The sequence below is a fragment of the Ursus arctos genome, unplaced genomic scaffold, assembly GCF_023065955.2.
Source record: "Ursus arctos isolate Adak ecotype North America unplaced genomic scaffold, UrsArc2.0 scaffold_5, whole genome shotgun sequence".
NCBI classification, from domain to species: Eukaryota; Metazoa; Chordata; class Mammalia; order Carnivora; family Ursidae; genus Ursus; species Ursus arctos.
In genome coordinates, this window is record NW_026623067.1 from 71,153,015 (window position 1) to 71,170,089 (window position 17,075).

General features: G+C 34.7%; 1 long non-coding RNA gene across 1 annotated transcript in view; it reads right to left on the reverse strand.

Moving 5' to 3' along the window:
• LOC113255117 (uncharacterized) overlaps window positions 1–17,075 on the reverse strand; it is a 913,389-nt gene that overhangs the window by 325,803 nt on the left and 570,511 nt on the right. Inside the window, exon 15 of the long non-coding RNA XR_007190393.2 lies at window positions 877–996. This is a non-coding gene — a long non-coding RNA (uncharacterized LOC113255117). The remainder of the gene's footprint in view (window positions 1–876; window positions 997–17,075) is intronic.

The window sequence follows — 17,075 nt, forward strand, 5'->3', positions numbered from 1 at the left end:
TCTTTTGGGGGAACCAAACAGGTTTCAAATTTAGGTTGTAATAATGGTTGTATATCCTCTAAATAGACTAAAAAATGTTGAATTGTACACTTTAAATAGATCATATGGCAGGCAACTCGTACAACAATAAAACTGTTAAAAATATAATATATAATACGAAACAATTTTGGAGTCAAACCTTGATTAAAGAAAAAAATAGAAAGGGATGCAGGGGTTTTAATTTACCTGTGCTACACTTTTTTAATGCACAATGTTAAGATTTCTTAAATGTAATTATCTGTATCTGTTTATATGTTTTTGTCCTTTAAGTTGTAAATAGTTCACACTAAAATTAAATATTTAAAACATTAAAAAATAGGTGTAGGTGCTTTCACACGAATATTACTAATTCTTCGTAACTCTCTAAGGTATGTCCACGTTGCCTACAATGAAACCGAGACTTGGGAGCTGAGTTCAGCAAAGTTACAAAGTTAATAAAAAAGTAATACTAAGATGTGAATCCAGAGCCATTAGTTACACAGCATCTCACACCACACCATACTGCCTAGCCAACCACCTAATAAAGCAATTTAAAAAGGAAATAAACATTAAGGAAAATGTGGTAACATTTCCACTAATATTTAATTTTAAAAGTATTTAATGTCACTCTGAAATAATACTCAATATTTCATACTCAAGTCCTTCCAGACAGTTTATCTTCAACCTTCAAAATAGGTGGCATCAAAACATCTCTGGCTGTTTAGCCTGGCAGGATCTTAATTATCTCTAGCTTTCTCAGGGTAGTTGTTAAATCTCCCAGTTCCCCTATTTAAAGTCTGATGGCTTGTCAACCTCTGCTTCCATCTTAATGCTGAAATGCTCCAGCACACAACTCACCTTTTTTCTTCCGTGTCCTTGGTTTCCTAATGCCAACACACTTTCCTCACATAATGCAGACAACTGGCATTTCCTCCAACTTGGTCAGTAGTTGCCAACTTCAACTCACATTAGAATCACCTACAGAAATTTAAATATATTAGTTCCCCAGGAAAAAAAATTTTTTTTGGCCTTGCACCTTCTTAATTTTTTATATTATTTTTCAGTTTCTTTTAATCTAGAGTTTTCTCCTCCAACACATTTATTTCCTTCGGGTCGATCTGTTAAAGACCCAGTCCACTTCACCTATTGAGTTTTCCACAGTTTAGATCTTGCATGCTCCCGGTATAGTTAAGCGTGTGTCTCTGTTCTCTGTGTTTCCTGTAAATTGGAAACTGGATAGAGAAGCTTTCCTGGACTTGAACTGGGTCTTTTTGGCAATCACGTGAGGAGTGTTGCATTCTTACACCAGGAGGCATACCATTTTTGTCTTCTTCTCTTTATGTTAGCAACTATTGATACTCAGTGCATAGACCTATAATTCATTGAGGCTTGCAAATGGTGATACTCAAATTCTTTTTTTTTTTTTTTTTTTGATCTGCTAATTGGAACATATAAAGAAATATTTCTCCTTATCTACCATTTGGAAAAATACATGTTTGGTATTTTTTTCTATATTTACCTGTTTTTAAGATAATGGTTTCTTATCTTTTGAAATAACCAATTCTTCATTTTAAAAATTATATACATTTAAACATACTTTGTGTGCTTCAATCTATTGCTGTTAATTTTTACAGAGTTAAACTGTGCCACTTTTGGCCACTGGAAGCCTCTTCACAGTTAACAGCTCCTGCATTCCTCTGATAGGGCTAGTAATCTTTGATAGCTATCATTCTTGCCAGTATGAAAGGTGATCCAAATTAATCTTGCACATTTGCTACCAGAGACATGGAATCATCCATTTCTTCAAGACATCTTTATTTCTCTTAGTAGAATATTACCAGATCACAATCTGAGGATGAGAGATGCTACTGAATTTGTTATTATTTCTAGGCTTTTTTAGTAGTAAAGAGATATGGTAGCAAGAGATATTTAAGTGTTTAAGTAAATACTTTAGAATTATTTTAGTAGCAAGAGATATATAAACAGATGTGAATAATTTATTATTTAAAATATAATATTGCATAAGTTTATATTGATCCTTTTAATTCGAATACAGAACAATGGGGACTTAACTTCCCCTCTATTACTACAATATTTGCTTTCATACACAAAGTACGATGGAATTAGAATATTCCATAATTACTCATTGGCCTTATTTAGCCATACAAATCCAAAAGCCCCAGTGAAATACTACTAACACTATCACTCCAATAAATAGCTAAATTTTTTTGCACTTGCAATCTACATCTCCCACAATTTCAATAAACATGCTATATTGTAATTAATGGAGTATACAGCTATTAAATGCCAAATATATCCCTTCTAACTTTTATTTCATCTTAGTTATAAAACAATGTGGTTTTTTGCTCACAACCGGTCCTATGTATGGACATAGTCTTCATAGGTTTGGGGTTTTTTAAAGATTTTATTTATTTATTTATTTATTTTAGAAGGAGAGAGAGAGTGCGAGTTGGGGCAGAGGGAGAGGGAAAGAATCTCAAGGAGACTCCACGCTCAGTGTGGAGCCCAACATGTAGCTTGATCTCACAACCCATGATCATGACCCGAGCCAAAATCAAGAGTTGGACGCTTAACTGACTGAGCCCTTCACAGTCTTTTTTAAAGGAGTATTTTCATTCAGAAAACAAAAAACAAAAACACTCGTAAAAACAGTAAGTATTAATTTAAAGATTAAATCTGTGAACTTCACACTTGATATTCCCTAGATTTTCATAGAGATTTTGTTTCATAAACAAAGGTTGTATCTCACTATATAAAAGAACAGATACTATTATAAAGAGTGTTATACCCACCATTTAAACCCTATAATTTCATAATATATCTATGGAAAATCCTATGCTGTTTGCCTTTGTCTTTTAGAAATCTTAAGAAATGCCCATTTAAAAAAAAAAAAAAAAACCAACCCGTAACATTTCAGTATTCACTCCCCTAGGTTGGTCAGCAAGGTTAAGTGGCAGCATGCTCAGAGGTCCAGTCCCTTTCGTTTAGTTCCACAGGTGTATTCTTTCTCATTCTGGGAGTGAACTAAATACCAAAAATCATGTCAGAATACATTTCAATGGTCTCATCCTGTCTCTTTCAGAGTCTGAGATTCTTGCAGTTTGCCTAGTTTTTGACACACCCTACTCAGATGCTGCCAGCGCCTTCCCAAGGGCAGACTGCACTCTGTTAGTGTATACGGGCTCCACTGTTGGCTCAAAGTCTCAGCCTACTTGAATTTTAATAAAGATTCATAGGCAGTTGTTATGAAACAAACACCATAATGACACCCAGACAGGCTGTAGAATTATTTTTAGGCGGATGATGTGTGTGGCCCATGCCTCAGGCCCACCAAATGATAATAATAGTAACACTATGCAGTAAGCAAAGAGAACATTTTTTTCATAAAAATTGCATAAATCAAAATGTTTCCTGCCATCTTTCCGCTTCCTGCTCTCCTTCCTCCCACTGCCCTCCTTCCTTTCCACACCATCAGAAGCTGCAGAGCTTAGTATCGACTACCTTGCAGAATCCAATAACAATCTAAAGAAAAACGAATCCATAATTTTGTTTCAGTATTCATTAGAGAAAAACAAGGAACGGCTTTACACATGTACAATAAAAATGCCCAGGCATTACGTGGTTTGAAAAAAAACTAAAACCAGATCTCTTTGTCTTTTTAAAATGGGGTCAGAAATGACTTCTTCCATATTTGATATCTTTCTTCACATATATATATATATATATATATATATATATATATATATACACACGTATATATATAGATATACATACATATATGTATGTATATATATATAAGTTAATATGCAGTAGTGGCATGGGACCCAAATTAATGCACTTCAGAAAAGAGCTGTCACACTGGAAACACTTAGAGGGAAAGGACCACTCAATGGAAATTTAAGAAATGTTGCTATCCTAAGGAGAATAATGAAGTCCTTTATGAAGAATGCTATGTTCGGCTATTGATAAATTTAGATTGCCAACACTGCTTCCAAATCTTAGAAGTCAGACAGCCCAAATTTCAGTTTCATCTAGTAGTTAAAGAAGCTAATTTTTTTTCTTAAATTCCGTATTTGCTCTTCCATGTACTGTTGAGAACTGCAAGATTGGCTAAATATGGAAACCATTTAAAGGAATCTTATTAAAAATCCAACTTCCTAAAATTGAACCTTAAGTGAACTCCAGCATCAGAGGAAACCAGCAAAGGGAGACGAATGTGTAGCGTAGTGCAAGAAAGAATACAGAGGGGGTTACAGTATGAAGATCCAAGATAAGAAACATTTTAAATCTGTACATTTAATTTGCTACATTTTTTGTAAAAACAACAACGACAACAACAACAACTCAGGGGGACAGGTGGTGTGACAGACTTGGGTACATCTGGGTCAAAGTCCTGGCTCAGCCCCTTGTGGATGCCTCACCTTGGGCAATTTTTCTTTTTCTCCCCGTTTCCCTAGCTATGAAAAATAGCAAGCAAATAAGAAGCAAAACAGTGGGGTTTTTCCTAACTAGAAACTAAGAGAGAAAAACAAAGAAGGGAGTTACAATAAAACAATTTCAGCTCAGACTATCTTTTTAAAAAGATTGATGTCAATTATTCTGTTTCATATATTTAATTTGTTTTCTTCCATCTCTTCTCAATTTTTGACTCCTAAGTAGTCCTACTTTTTATCCTTGCTTGAATTCTTTGTAATTTCTGGGATTTCTTATTTTATGCCTACCTCGAAGTATTTCATTTCCTATCAATGCCTGGTAACTCTCACTTGTATTTAATAATACGAATAAACAGTATCAGATTTCCCCTCTACCAGCTAAAGGCTCATACTATCCTAACTTAAAATTTCCTCCCAAAAAGCATGAACGGATGCTATCCTGAGAAACATATACATTTTAAGCTTTGCCAGACCCATGAGAGAAATGGAGAAAGTGAGTATGTATGCTGCATCCTTTTCCTAATTCTAGCTGCTGACACAGGCTCCCCAAAACCTTTAGGGTTACTATAGCTTATTGTGATCCAGACCACCTTCCCTCCTATACCTTAGAAGGCTGAGTTCCCTGCCAGTTGCTCCAGTGTCTTAAAGCACCTTCTCTAATATTAAACCATTATGTTAAAGCTTTGAAACTGGGGAAATAGCCTCAACATTAGAGGAATGACAAGACAATAGTGATGATCTCTAAACATCTGCAATTCTTTTGGATAAGGTTTACTGACATTCACTCAATAAGAAGTCCATACCAACACTTGAGTCCCAACACATGTTACTGTATTCTGGGAGATCCTTTGCTGGTACAAGCCTTCCTTCTAATTCCAGGACAAGACCGCCTTTCTGAGTTCAGTGGTATCCTCTACTTTTTTGATACTCAAGTCCAAAGGCAGAACATTTCCCTAGGCTTAGCTTTAAACATATATATATATATATATATATATATCCTAAACAGAAACAAAAAAAGTAAATTGAGCAATAAAAAATTGTCAACAAATTAAAAATAATTAATAGCCAAGACAAAATCCCTGGCTAGTAACCAGTTCCAATTAAGTCAGTAAAGATAGAAATTCTTTTGCCAACCACTGCTGATCAGGTCTTGCTTTGCTTCTCTGCTTCATCTGATGGTGCACCTGTTTGATATTTTTAATAGCTCTTAGTCTATTGTATTTTGGTTTTTAATGCTCTTTTAAGTCTTCCTCAGTAGACTCTGAGGCTTTTGAGAAAAGAGGTTATGCTTTCTTTGCTTCTGTGTCTGAGCACCTAGTCTAATGACTAGAAAGTACTAGGAATAGCAGGGTAAATGTAATAATAACTATGACTTTTGGGGAACCTATAATGTACCATGTATTTTATAGATATTTTATGTTTTATATCAGTTGTTCTTTATTATAACCCTACAAGTATGAGTAACATTTTTTATATTAAAAAATCTTATGGAGGTTAATGAGCCTCCCATATTCACATAGATTATAAGGTGATATTTTAAGCCCAGATTTATCACTAAATAAGGAGTAGTGATTTTTTACCAAATGAATAAATGTACAAATATATGAACATAGGGATGCATGCATATAAATACGCTCTCATATATATCTATCATTTTACTCTCTTTCTCCTTTACATATAATTCTCGGACATGTATAAAGAGGGTTAAGTTGGAGGCAAGGAGAAACTGGGTATCATCTTATCTTTCTTTTGTTTTCTTTTTTAATTATGTGCTTAGTGAGAATGAAAACTCACCATGGTATACAGGTAGTTATGACTGGCTGCAAAAGAGAAGACATAATTACCTTGGCCCATATTCTATCCATAAAGGCTCCAAGTAAGGAGAAGAAATTATGATCACTGAATTTAGACAGAATTTGGGAAAGAGGACAATTTTCAGATTCAAACTCAAAGGCAAACCATTAGAACGGGTGTTCCTGCTGCTCCTGGAGAGAGGAGGAGAGGGCATTGACTAACATGGAAAATGATCATTAGATAAATCTTTTCCTGTTATGTCAAAATCCCAGTCACAAGACTGAGTCTTACTGAGGCAACAATTCATTTTAGGAGATGAAATAAATTGTCTTAACCTAATACTATAATCTCTCTTGTGAAAAGTAATGACAGTATTGCCTAAGAAATCTGAAAAATGCTTCCTCCTATCCTGGACACTTTCATTCAAGGAAATGCTTGTAAAATCATGGTTCCATGTCTGTTTTCTGTCCCATAATAAAAAAAAAAAAAACAGCGCATCTAGCAGTTTTACAAAGATAACACTCACATGCCTTCCTTCTTAGACATCAAAAAAACCCCAAAAAACCTGCATTAGGAAAAAAAGAGAGTAGAAAGTAATTTCAATGAATGGCATAAGAGTCATTCCCTGAACCACAAATCCTAGACCCCAAAGGGCCAAAACTAAGCCTTCTGTCTCTTCCTTCTTAGGACTAGCACTCTCAGCAGTTTTTAGAGCGGGGTGCTAAATACATTCCATAGTAGGACATAAAAAGAATCCGAAAGACCTGCAAGCATAAACAACTTTATGAGAGCTCAAGAAGTTATTTGGGGTTGCTTACCCTAAATTTCTGTTTGAGGACTTCAGCTTTAAATAACAGTGGAGGAAAATATATTTCACCCATTCAAAGCAGCAAGACAAGTCTCTATGCAAAGAATGGGAAGAGTAGCTTTAAGGATTTTGTGCTTTGCCTTAATCTATGTGCGGCCCACTGTTGACTGTACTTTTTAAAGAAAATGTCCTTTCAGACTATCCACCATTTGAGCAAAAGAAATGGTTCTATGCTTCTACTTTCTTGCTTAAAGTAACTAATAAAGCTGAACGATACAATGTTCTATGGTATAAGTGCAATGAAAAGCAAAGCAAAGTGAAGGAAGAAATGAAAATTTACACCTCATATGTGAATCAAAAGGAAAAGAAGAATGTCATATACAAGAGAAACAATGACTTGAAATCAATGTCTTAAATTTTAAATACAGTACTTTTTTTTTTAAGTACCCAGGAACATAGTAGGTTTGTAATACCTGTCATTGCTTTCTGAGATCTTTCTACAGGTACATAATTTAATCATTCCACCTGAAGTGTCAGGCACATAAAGGTATTATTAGTTAAGAGTGAATAGTAGTTTAATTTGAAATAGGAGACTTGAATTTTGCTTTTAACTATTAAAAACAGATAAAAATTAAAGTGAATAATTTTATAGTTTTAAATAACCACATTTCTTGCTATTTTAACTTTAGCCAAGGAGATCTTCCAAAATGTATGACAACATTTATTTTGAGCTTTATTATTAAGCTTTAACTTTTGTAGCAAGATAAGTATAATACGCCACAAAGACTTTTAACCTTTGAAATTCTTATTGAGAATCGGTTTTAGAAACAGAGATTGAAATCAATTTGGTAAATGCAAATTCAGTGATTATTACATGTCACGCATCATTAGGCATGTATAGAAAGATATGGCTAAGCCCCAATTCCTACTATCAAGAATCTTATGGACTAATGGGTAAGATACATATATATAAATACATTATATGCAATATGTTAAAAGCTAAGGTAGGTGTACGCATACGGTTTAAAAAGAGTATATGAAGAGAGTAATTCTGAGTGATAGAAGTTTCTGAAAGAAGTGGTAGCTGAACTGAATTCTAAAGGAAAGATAAATGTTTGTTCTATAAACAAGAAATACAAGTAATTCCTGGCAGACTGAAGAGTATAATGGAAAAGAGAGTAGAATTATATATTTAGAAGATTATATAACATAAATAATTTTAGAGTATAAAGAGACAAGAGGAGTGAAGGATAACCCTGTTAAAAAAAATGTTAATTGTTCACTCAATATCACAATGTAGTGTAGTGACTAAGGCCTGGGGCTCTGAGGAAGACTAATTGAATTTGAATCCTGACTCCGGTATTTACAAGGTATATGGACTTGAGAAATCACCTTAACTCTCTATGGTGCACTTTTCCCAGGTGTATAATTGGATTAATTATAGTACCTAATTTGTAGGATTAACTGTGGGGATTAATTTAGGTAATATATTTAAAGTGCTAAGAACATCACCTGCCTTATGATAAGAACTCCACCAACAATAGTTGTTGTTATGACATGACAGCCTATGGACTATTGTGGATACTACCCATCAATTGTAAAACAAACTCTTTTAGTAATACATAAAAATAACAACAGTATATCAATTAATTTCTAAGACATTAAATGAACATTGATAGGGTACCAGGGAGTTCCACATCCATTTAGGAAGTACAAGTGATTAATTCCCACCGTAACAACTGGGACAAATTTTAAAAAAGATATACATACATACAAACACGCATATACATATATATTTAGATATATGTATGTATAAATATATTTAAGACTTCAGGGAGTATTGTAGAAAAAAAAAGAGTCTAAAATAACTAGCTTCCTCTCTAGAGAGGAAAGAGACTTTTTTGAACCAATACCAGTATCACTTCCCTCTCTGGGAGCATTAGCCATTTCTGAGAATAAATGGGCAAGAAATGGGTCAGTCATGAGCAAAAGAACTTTGATGGAGTAAGTAGCAAGAAATACAGCAGAGTTTTTAACAGGTGCATGAGCTGGCATGAAGAACTGGACTAATAATTATATCCCCATACTCAGTGATGATTCCTCTGGCCAACCAATGCTTCCCCAAAGGAATCTGGTTCAGAGTATGGCACCACTGTATGCTATGGGTTGGTCTATAAATCAGGGGGAAATCTCTACATTTTGTAGTGCTTCAATCCCAGATTTCCCCTAAAAGGTGCCTGTAATAACTCAGGATATAGCTCACTCTTAAGACTTCTGAAATTTGAGGTAAACTGAAACTCAAGCTGCAACCATGATACAACCCACCTGAATTCCTATTTAGATTAAAATAATCAACTGTTCACCCTAGCTGCCTGACAGAGAAAGGGCTGTGCCCTCTCAGAGGAAAAGTGTTTTTGTACCGAATTCTTTGTTTCACTTAAATATGCAATCATGCATATGTAAAATATGCAAAAATGCAAAATATGCAAAAATGCCAAAAAAATGAAAGAAATAGAAAAATAAATCTGTAGAAGCAGACCCACAAATAAATTAGATTATATAGCCTTTAAAATTACTGTCATAAATATGTTAAAGAAATTAGAAGATAGACAAAATAGGGAAAAATCCATCTCCATAGAAAAATGGAATCTCTAAAGATCAAATTGATATTCTAGAATGGAAATTTTTAAAAAACCTGAAATTAAAAATTTATTGGATATGGTACTTAATTTCAAACTGAATATATATAGTAGAAAGGTCAATGAATTTTAAAGTAGAGCAATAGAAATTACCCAAATTGAAGCACACAGAGAAAAAACAAAACAAAACTAAAAATTCTAAGAATAGTTCATAAAAAACATGTAGGACAAAAAAAGCACTTGTACAACCAGAGACCCAAAAGAAGAGAAATACTTTAAAAAAATGAAAAAAAAACCATGTTGGGAAGATGGTGGAATAGGAGGACCCTACGGTTGCCTCATCCCATGGATACAGGTAGATAATACTCACATCAGCGTAAATAACCCAGAAAACGAGGGGAGGGGCTTGGGGAGATGGGGTAACTGGGTGATGGACATTGGGGAGGGCATGTGACATGATAAGCACTGGGTGTTATATAAGACTTATGAATCACAGATCTGTACCTCTGAAACCAATAATACATTATATGTTAATAAAATAAAATAAAATGAAATAAAATAAAAAATGAAAAGCAGCTGATCTTAAAAAAGAAAAAAAATAATAACCCAGAAAATCACCCAAAGACTGGCAGAACAAATCTCACAACTACAGTACCAAAGAGGCCACGTCAAAGAAGGTAGGAAGGATGGAGATGCGGTCTGGCAGTGACATGTGACATGGACCATGGTCAGCCTTGGTCGAGAGGGAGCTGGTGGTGTGGAGAAGGGCGAGAAACAGACTATCACACTGGGGAGCCCACATGGGGAAGACAAATCCCCATAATATTTGCCTCTGAAAGTGAGAGGAGACAAACTTCATAAGTTCTTACAACCAGCAGGACTTAAAGACTGGAATTTTAAAAATCAGTAGGTTTGGTTCATGTAGATACAGCATGGCAGTTTGAAAAATGCCAGGAGCAGATGGGAGGAAGAATGATTTGCTCATCTCAGAGCATGGTCCAGAGAGACAAGGATCACAGGGAGACCTCTTCAGGAACACAGGAACTGGCTGGCACCATTTCCCTCCCCCACCCCCAGCAAAAATAATGGCCACCTGCAGGAACCAGTGGGGAGCCCACACTCACTACCAAACTAAGCCCCAAATCCTCATGTTTCAGTGAACCCATCCTTCCCAGTCACATTTGCCTCTGTCCTGGTGCTGCAGAACACCTCCCCCAGAAGACTGGAACAAACCCCACCAATGCCACATTTCAACCCTGGTGTTTTGAGGGGCTTGGTTCTGGCAGCAGTGGCAGCAAGTTTCATTTTGCAAGCAGACCAGCACACATCTTGTTAAAACACACCCCACCCCAACAGGAACAAACAGTGCCCACATAGGTAAAGAGAACCTCTGTAGACAACTGGACTGAAGGAAAAATAATCCAAGACACGACAGCAGGGCATAGGCAACAAACACAGGAAAGACTCAAGTGACAGGTCCTGGGGAACAGTAAACACTGTACTACAGGGCATTACAGAACCTCTTCTTCATAAGGACATTATCTTCAAGAGCAGAAGACATAGCTGACTTTCCTAATACACAGAAACAGAGAAGCATACAAAGATGGAGAGACAGAGGAATATGTCCCAAATGAAAAGAACAAAACCACAGCAAGAGACCTAAGCAAAGCAGATATAAACAATACATCTCAGAGAATTTAAAGTAATGATCTTAAAGGTACTCACTAAGACTTAAGAGTGGAGGACATCAGTGAGATCTGTAACAAAGAGATGAAAAAGAACCAAACAAGATGAAGAACACAATAAATAAAATTAAAAATACTCTTGATGGAAGAAACAGCAGGCTAGCGGGAGCAAAGGAATGAATTAATGATCTGGAAAACAGCGTAATGGAAAGCAATAAAGCTGAGCATGTGAGAGAAAAAATATGCAAAATGAGAACAGATTTAGGGACCTGAGTGACTCCATCGAGTGTAATAACATTAACATTAAAGGGATCCCACAAGTAGAAGAAGAGAGAAAAGGAGGCAGAAAATTCATTTGACAAAATAATAGCTGAAAACTCTAATCTGAGGAAGGAAACAGAAATCCAAATCCAGGAGGCACAGAGATTCCCCCAAAAATCAATCCAAGGAGGTCAATACCAAAATGTACAGTAATCAAAATGGCAAAAAGTAGTGATAAAGAAAAAAATTTAAAAGCAGCAAGAGAATAGAAGACAGTTACATACAAAGGAAACCCCATAAGGCTATCAGCTATTTTTCCAGCAGAAACTTTGCAGAAGGGAGGGTCATGATATATCCTTTTTTTCAGCAGAAACTTTGCAGGCTAGAAGGGAGGGTCATGATATATACTAAATGCTGAAAAAATATATATATATGCACGAATACTTTATCCAGCCAGAATATCATTCAGAATAGAAAGAGAGATAACGAGTTTCTCAAACAAAAACTAAAGGAATTCATGACCACTAAACCAGTCCTAAGAGAAATACAAAAGAAGACAAATTGAGTGGAATGAAAGACCTTAAGTGAGAGTATGAAAAGCAAGAATCACAAAAGCAGTAAAAATAAGTCTATCTATAAAAATCAATCAAAGGATCCACAAAATAAAAGGATATAAAATATGACATTATATACCTAAAATGTGGGGGTAGAGGAGGAAAAAACGGATTCAAACATAGCAACCATCAACTTAATATAGACTGCTATATGCAGGAGATGTTATATACAAACTTACTAGTAACCACTAATCAAAACTCAAAGAAAAAAGAGAAAGGAATACAAGTATATCACTAAAGAAAGCCAGCAAACCATGAAACAGAGCAGGAGAAGGATCAAAGAAAAACTATAAAAACAACCACAAAAGAAGTAACAAAATGGCAATAAGTACATATCTATCAATAATTACGTTGAATGTAAATGGACTCAGTGCTCCAATCATTAAGATATTGGGTGACAGAGTGATTTCAAAAAAATAAGACCCATTTATATGTTGCCTACAAGAGATTCATTTCAGACCTAAAGACACCTGCAGATTCAAATGGGATGGAGAAACATTTATCATGCAAATGAATGTCAAAATAAAGCTGGGGTAGCAATACTTATTTTGGACAAAATAGACTTTAAAACAAAGACTATAACAAGAGACAAAAAGGGACACTATATAATAATACCAGGGAAAATCCAACAAGAATATTTAACAATTGTAAATATTTATGCACCCAACACGGGAGCACCCAAATACATAAAACACTTAATAACAACCATAAAGAAACTTATCAATAATAATACGATAATAGAGGACATAACCACTCCACTCACATCAATAGATCATCCAATCAAAAGAAATCAACAAAGAAACAGGGGCCTTGAATGATATACTGGATCAGATGGATTGAACAGATACATTCACAACATTCCATCCTAATACAGCCAAATACACATTCTTTTCCATGCACATGTAACATTCTCCAGAATAGATCACCTATTAGGCCATAAAAAAAAACTCAACAAATTAAAAAAGACTGATGTCATCACATGCATCTTTTCTCACAACAGTATGAAACAAGAAATCAACCGCACACAGTATGAACAGTATGAAACATAGTATGAACAAGAAATCAACCACAAGAAAATATCTGGAAAGACCACAAATACATGGGGGTTAAATAACATGCTACTAAGTAATGCATGGTTCAACCAAGAAATCAAAGAGGAAATCAAATAATACATAGAGACAAATGAAAATAAGTGAAATTAATATTATACTGCATGTTAACTATTGAAAATCAAATAAAAATTTTAAAAAATGCCATGAGATATCACTGCACACCTGTCAGAATGGATAAAATCAAAAACACAAGAAATAACAAGTGTTGGCAAGGATGTGGAAAAAAAGGGAATACTCATGCCACTGTGGAAAACAGTACGGAGGTTCAAAAAAACGTTAAAAATAGAACTACCCCACGATTCAGTAATCATACTACCAGTATTTACCCCCAAAATACAAAACACTCAAAGAGATACGTGCACCCCAATGTTTATTGTGGCATTATTTACAATAGCCAAATTAGGGAAGCAGCCCAATGTCCATCAATACATGAATGGACAAAGAAGAATTGGTATATTGACTCTTATTCGGCCATATCAAAGAATGAAATCTTGCCATTTGCAATGACATGGATGGAGCTAGAGAATATAATAAGCAAAATAAGTCAGAGAAAGGCAAATACCATATGATCTCACTCATATGTGTAATTTAAGAAACAAAACAAACAAGCAAAGGAAAACGAGAGAGAGAGAGAGAAAGAGAGAGAGAGAAAGAGAGATGGAAAAACCAAGAAGCCAACTCTTAACTTTGGAGAACTGACGGTTACCAGAGGGGAGGTGGGATGGGGGATGGGTGAAATAAGTGATGGGGATTAAGAGCACACCTATCATGATGAGCACTGAGTAATGTATAAAATTATCAAATCACTATGTTTTACACCTGAAATTCATATAACGCTGTATGTTAACAATACTGGAATTAAAATTAAAAACTTAATTTAAAAATTTGAAAAAGCAGGGGTGCCTGGGTGGCGCAGTCGTTAGGCGTCTGCCTTCAGCTCAGGGCGTGATCCCGGCGTTATGGGATCGAGCCCCACATCAGGTTCCTCTGCTATGAGCCTGCTTCTTCCTCTCTCACTCCCCCTGCTTGTGTTCCCTCTCTCACTGGCTGTCTCTATCTCTGTCAAATAAATAAATAAAATCTTTAAAAAAAAATTTTGAAAAAGCAGTTATTTAAGAAGCTCAGTGAACTCATGTAAGACAAGTACAAATAAAACTGTATTTCATCACAATCAAATTACCAAAGACCAATTAAAAAACAATTCTTATAAACAGACTGAGAAGACACTTTACACAAAGGAGAATAGATGACTGATACCAGAAAAAGATGAATTATATTTCATCGGAAAGAATGCAAGCCACATGTTCATGGAATGCCATCTTTAAAGTGATCGGAAAAGAAAGAAATGGCTGTCAAAATAGATTTCTATACCTAGCAAAAGTCTCATTTGAAAAAAGACAAAAGGAAGGCATTTTCAAACAAAAGCTGAGAGAATACAATGTCTGTAAAGCACACTATAAGGTATAATAAAGAACAATACTAAAGAAAGTCTGTCAAGCTGAAAGGAAGTTATTACACAAAATTATCCATTTCTGTTTCTCTTCACTGGTTCCTGTGAATTCAAATTACCACGCAGTGTCACTTCCTTACTCCACTACTGATTTGTCTTCACCCATTTCACAGTTCTGTTATTGTTAAATGTATTCCTGTGCACTACAGGCCCAACAATAAAGTTATACATATATAAAACTCCATAATGATATATATCCATACTCACATATAATTTTATGTGATTGATTTTTAAATCAATTAATAGAGGAAAAAAGAAAAATATGCAATTATTCTTTCATAATTGCCTACATAATTACATTAAGTGGTGCTTGTTTTTTCATGTGATTTTAAATTACTCTCTATGTCATTTGCACTCAGGCTGAAGAAGTTATTTTAGTGTTTCTTATAGGGTGGGTCTGCTAGCAACAAATTCTCTAAGGTTTTGTTCATCTGGAAATGTCTTAATTTTACCCTCATATTTGAAAAATAATTTTCTGCATATGTAATTCTTGATTCAGATTTTTTTTTCTTCTTCAGCACTTTGAATATGTCCTTTCACTGCCTTTTTGCCTCCATTATTTCCAATGATAAATTAACTTTTAATCTTATTGGGATTCCCTTGTATGTGGTAACTTTTCTCATTGCTTCCAAGAGTTTCTCCCTAACCTTGTCCATCAACATTTTGACTATAATGTGTGTGTGTTGATCTCTTTTTATTTATACTATTTGGAGTTCATGGAGCTTTCTGGGTGTTTAGAATAATGTTTCTCAACGAACTTGTCAAGTTTAAGCCATTATTTCTTCAAATATTGATTGATTGCTCCTTTTTTTCTTTCTCTTCTCCTCTGGTACTCCCATTAGTTATGATGGTACACTTAATAGTGCCCCACATTTCTTTGAGACTACTTATTTTCCTTCATTCCTTTCCTCTCTGTCTTCATATTCCATAATCTGTATGGATCTGTCTTTAAGTTCACTGATTCTTTCTTCTGCCAGCTCAATACCGTTGAATCCCTTTAGTGATTTTTTTATTTCAATTATTCTATTTTTCAACTCCAAACTTTCATTTAAAAAAGAATGAAAATTTATTTTCTATCTTTTATGAAAATTCTCTATTTCAGGAGACATTGTCAACCTACCTTTAATTCTTTAAACATAATTTCCTTCTTTTTTTTTTAAATCTATTTTTAATATCTGCCTTGAAGTTTGCTAAGTCCAATATCTGGGCCCTCTCAAAGACAGTTCCTACTACTTGCTTTACTTTATTTTTGTATGGGTTACACTTCATTGCTTCTTTACATGCCTTGGACATAACTTTTTAACTTCTTTTGCATTGCTAATGCATGTGTTTAGCCATACAACATACAGTATGAATTTATATGGCTCACAAAAATCCATCTCTATTAAAGAGAACCAACTGAAAAAACTACAGTCATGCCTTCATATTCTACCATTAAAACAGCCAAAATTGTTGCTAGGAACTTATACAGAAAAGAAATTACAATTCTATTAACTTCCATGAGTTTTCTCTGAATAGCATGGGCTACTAGGAAAAGTTTTCCAACACCAGCACTTAGAACATATTCAAGGTCCCTTGGGATGTATCTGGAAACATTTCTCCATGCAATTACATTCCTAGTCTGTTTTTCATTACAGGTCCCCAAATATTTATTTGCAACCTGATGTTTTATACCACATAATAAACACCTAACTTGGTTACATTCCTTGGCACTAGAACTAAGCTCAGATGGTGACCAGGGGTTCATGATTCACCCATGCACACATCTATTTCAGACATCTAAGTTCACTAGCTTGATATTTTGAGGTATTTTGTCTGTGTACAAATGTTGCTTTATTTCCAGAACTTTGTTTTTCTAATTGGTTTTATGTTTTAATTTTAAAAAAAATCACAGCATATTTTTCATCAAATTGTATTTAGGGAAAATAAAGATGATTGATAAAAATTACAAGTGATTAATTTGATTACCACATATATGTCTCTAGATAGTGTTTAACTTGGCAATATTCTACCAGTCATTTTTTGCTCTCTTATGAAAAAGATGTAAACATTTCCAAGATTGAGTTAGCCTTTGTATAATTCATTCAGGGGTAGTCTAACAGTTTTTGCAGTCCTGCCTACAAGCATTCTAAGATTTCTGTAATGTAAGTTTTTCTAGGATCAATAGTTGTTAATTTCCC